Source organism: Vollenhovia emeryi, unplaced genomic scaffold, assembly GCF_000949405.1.
Source record: "Vollenhovia emeryi isolate VEMERY1.0 unplaced genomic scaffold, V.emery_V1.0 DF939130.1, whole genome shotgun sequence".
NCBI lineage: Eukaryota > Metazoa > Arthropoda > Insecta > Hymenoptera > Formicidae > Vollenhovia > Vollenhovia emeryi.
The window spans coordinates 2,741,203-2,745,879 of NW_011967236.1; the positions used below are offsets into that span (position 1 = coordinate 2,741,203).

Consider the following 4,677-nt stretch of genomic DNA (forward strand, 5'->3'; position numbering starts at 1 on the left):
AGTTAGGACTTACGCTCCAACAGCGGGGACGCGGAAAATGAAATTCGCTCTTAAATTAACGCGCTGCGCCGAGTGAAGCGGCGTGTTTTTCATGTATACCCGCTGGATGATGCAGCTGCAGCTGCACGGCAGGGTTAACGAGATAGAGAGAGAAAGAGAAAGAGAGAGAAGGGGAGAAGATGGAGGAAGGGAGAGGGAGTCTCGTAGATGTTTAAGTACATCCTTGATTTTTTCTCACTCGACTTCGCTCAACTCTCTGACGAAGGCCACGTATTCCCTTCGTAATCTTGCCATTATGCAAAATGTCCTGAGGTTACTTCGCAGTTACGGTTTATCTCGCCCTTTTCACCGCGCTACGGACAGTCGCGACTTTGTTTAATCGTGCCCGTCGGCCCTTTTGACGTCCTTATTCGATGCATGGCTTCTCTACATTTTAATTAATTAATTAGTACGTGCAGCTGCGCCATTTAGGTTCGCTCGCTCTTAAATGAGCTTTCTTTCTGACAGTGTCTTTAGCGAAAACCGCGTCAACAGTGCGGCTGATATCTTTCTTTTATTCCAAAGAAAAAACTTCCGAGCGTAAGGCAATCCCTTTTGTATAAAGGAGGCCGGTTGGTTTCGTGAAAAAATACGATTAGCAGAAATTTAGACGGAAAAGTTAAACGGGAAATTAAGCGTTGTTCAATGGCTAGATTGATAACTGGCAAGTTATTATTTGTAGAACTCCAGTTGCGATATTGTAAATTTTAATTGTCCCCATTTCAGAAATGCTAATTCCGCAGTTGCACCGAGGTTCAAATTACAATTTCATTGTTATTAATTAAAACGTTATTATTATTATTAAGTTAGTACCGGCGGAAATTGCTACAAAATGTATTTGAATGCATTAAACTTAATTCCCTAACGCTATACCGCCACGCGGATCAACTTTCGTAGAAGATGGACAGTGAGATCTTCGGGAGATATCGTCTTAAACGTGGCATGGGCAAGGAGGAAACTACTCGTAGGCAGTGGGATTATAGTCTCTCTCACACAGCCATGATATAGGACGAGCCTGAGGGACTCTGCCAGCCTGCTGGTGGGCTTAACCAACATTTACATAGGCGCAAACGTAGACTGAATAACAATGCTTGAAATGGAGCCGAAACCAGCCGTGCCGTTCTACGGGACGGTAGTACGCTTAGACGCAGGATTTACAGCGTGTCCACGAGGAATGGATAATTCCGCTCATATTTTCGATATTAAGGAAGCGCGTATAGCGACAATTAGTACCTCTGTACTCTTATATTATTTTCTACGCCAAGAAAACTTTCTATCGGATAAACCAATTAAATTGTGTCACCGATGGTTAATTTTTCCGATTAAATTATGGATATATCCGATGAAATTTGATTGAAAAACCGATCCGCATTTTCCATCGGATGTGCAATTTAATCGGGTATATCCGTTTGTTAACATGCAATTGGATTATCCGCTTGTATTCAATCGGACATTTTCCTCAGTGTACTAGACCTCATTATGTGTTTACTCGAATTCTTTCATTAACACGTACTGTAGGGGATTTATGAAAAATTGCGTTTAATTATTTATACAGGGATACAAATTAAGTGAGCTTTTTGAAACTTTCCATCTCGCTATGAATCTAATTTAAAAATAACCGAGAAATACAATTTTGGATTTTTTTAATAATTGAATGTTATATTTAAAAGCTTCATTTTTTTATATTCCCAATCGTTAATAATTTTCGTTCTCGATACTTTTATCATAGAGAAATTAATTTCACATTTTTTTCTAAAAAATTCTTTTCGTTTTGATTTCAACAAGATCTATACGCTATCTACTTATATTCGTTTTAATTGCGCGTTTTATTAATATATATGTATACATACATATATACATATATTCCAATAAGCGCCCGTATGCATGTTGTTCTTTTCAATTATCACATATCTGTTAAAAAATTGTTTTAATCCCGACACACGCAGTAATTAAATTATACCCGCGTTTGAATAATTGTTATTGTATCGATGGTTGCCAGTAACAGAAACGGATATTTATTATTCAGCCGATAAGCGTCAATTTGGACAAATTTAATAATTTGTACATGCGCATTTTAGTCTGTTTTTGGCTCGTGCCGGGTATCATTATTTGTCAGAATATATCCTCTGTATTTGGGTTAGCGCTTCTGTCGAGCTTGATAAAGTAACTAACGTTGGCAATAAATAATTTGTGACTGGCGTAAACAAATTTAGCAGGTAGTTTACGAGCATTGACAATTGCCCACGAAACCTATATGAATATATACTTGATTGCGAACCCATTTCAAGATTGGCACTTAATTACAGCGAAACGGTTATACGTTCGTACGCGCGCCGCTACAAATGCAAATATAGATGATATTTTGAATGCGCCCCCGATACGAAAAATATTCGGCCAAATTGCGGGGAAAAGAGTGTAAGATTTAATTAAATATCAAATGTATTTGCGTGTTACATGCCAATGCCGCGTTACGGCAACTGAAAATGCATAAACCGAGCCCACGTAATTGAGACCTCGAGACGCGAAGCTCTCGGTTCAAGCTGCTCCCCCGCGCGTTAACTCAGGAATAAAGGAATAAAAAGAATTCCGCGTAGCGTTGCTGCGTCGAAAATTTAACGCCCCCAAAAAGAAGATTCTAACGACACGGCGAGCGATGTAATGAAATTTAATGTTTTGCAGTAACATAAATTAGCGAGTGTACGGCGCGCTTCCACGCGTCACGTGCGTAATATGCACGTACGTGGTCGGGTCCGCAGTGAAAAAGGGTCGACCTCATACGGCCGCGGCATGCTAACGAGAGAGCAATAAAATTAGTCTCAAGCTAATTAAATCGAACGCGCCTCTAATAGGCTAATGGTCGGTAATTAACAATTTGCGCGGCGCGCACGCCGAGGTACGTAAGTGTAGGCTGCACGTACGGGAGGGATGCTGGAAAAATAGTTACATGGGGTGGTGGCTGCTCGAGTAAACCGTCGTTTAGCGAGCACCACATGGTGCGTGCAAGAAGTACCGCCGCGGTTCTCTGACGCTCGGCGCAAAATCGTCCGATTTTGCGATATTCATAGCGGCGTCCCCCGTATCCGCTCGCGACATCGCCCTTAGATGTATGCATTGCGCACGTTGCGATCAAGTTTCGCAAAATGGAATTAATCCGCCCGCTGTTTTGCGCGACCTTCAAAGCACACACGCGGGAACGGTGGCGCACATATTGCCCCCCGTCTCTTCACTTTTTCCTCCACCGATCTCTTTCTGCAGAACGTGCAGAATCTACCTCCAAGTTTATAATTTAAAGTATAATGAGAGGTGTGCCAATCCATTCGCCGCGTGGTTTATACTGTATGGCTAGTAAATTGTAGTATAATTATAAATAGGAAGAGGCGATCTTCTTTGTGAAGAAATAAAAGCGATAAAGAAAAAGAGGACAGGATAATTCTTTCTTTCGTGGGTTGCGTTACTTTCATTCGATTGTGAATCTTCAAGAGGGAAATTGTTGAACAAAAATTGAATAGTCGATATGTTCATAGTTGAATTGTTGAATGCGTGCGCGAGTGTTAATTTGTTAACCGATTGTTAAGACCCTTGTTATTAACGGCTTTAATTCTTATTTTCATAATGCTATACATTTTATGTTACTAGAAATGACAAAACGCGCGCTTCGCTCGCGCAGTTTGTAGTTGGGCATTGTGTTTTTTTAAGAATTTGTATAAATGCAAAGAATATGCAAAGAAGTAATTGTATGCGCAACGTAAATTTAAAATAAAAAGTACCACTCACAGATACGACTCGCAACAGCAGAGTTGTACATCGTTAACTATATATGGTAAACAAGTAGTTATTAGCCCGCAACGAAACGATATTTTACAATCTTTGTCATTTAATCTAATCCTCGAAATAAATTATGTGAGCGACATTTCCAGCGATAAATAGTTGTTATTAATTGCAACAGTTAATCAAAATGTAATGCGACGTGCGATAAGCGACCGTCTTTACTTCTGGCCCGTTCGAGTTGCGAAGAACGACAGAGCGAATTACAGCGCGAACGCCGAAGTCGTACAAATTTCTCTCTTTTCCCGAAAATGGAACAGATTACACGAAATCGATGGACAATTAAAAGCGGTGCGTGAACGAGATGTAACCGCGACAAAGCACCACGGCTTACCTTCATTTTTAGATGAGGTTAGTCTCGTGAAATAGCTGTGTATACGTTGATAAAGAGCTGGTGTATAGAAACTCAATAATTAATCGAGGAACGTTACTTGTTACTGATAAAGGTGTGCAAATCAACAGCGTTTTATCCCTTCATCCATCGCGATCGAGTCTTGGTAACCGATAACGCAAAAGTAATAGCACTCACGGAGCGACTCTCGCCCACGGTCTTATACACAGGTCGGGACACTCCTATACCGGCTACATGCTTTCAAGTATGCTCAAAGTGACGCCAATATGGCGGTCAGCTCAGGCCTAAAGGTGCAATTTCACGTGACTTTTCGACGTAGTGGGGGAAAAAGTTGACAGAAATATTTTTATGATGTATATTTAAATGTCTGTCAACTTTTTCCCCCACTACGTCGAAAAGTCACGTGAAATTGCACCTTTAGGCCTGAGCTGACCGCCATATTGGCGTCATTTCGAGCACGC

General features: G+C 40.8%; 1 pseudogene; it reads left to right on the forward strand.

Moving 5' to 3' along the window:
* Nucleotides 1–939: 939 nt before the first annotated feature.
* On the forward strand, nucleotides 940–1,259 carry LOC105568372 (annotated as a pseudogene).
* Nucleotides 1,260–4,677: the final 3,418 nt, after the last annotated feature.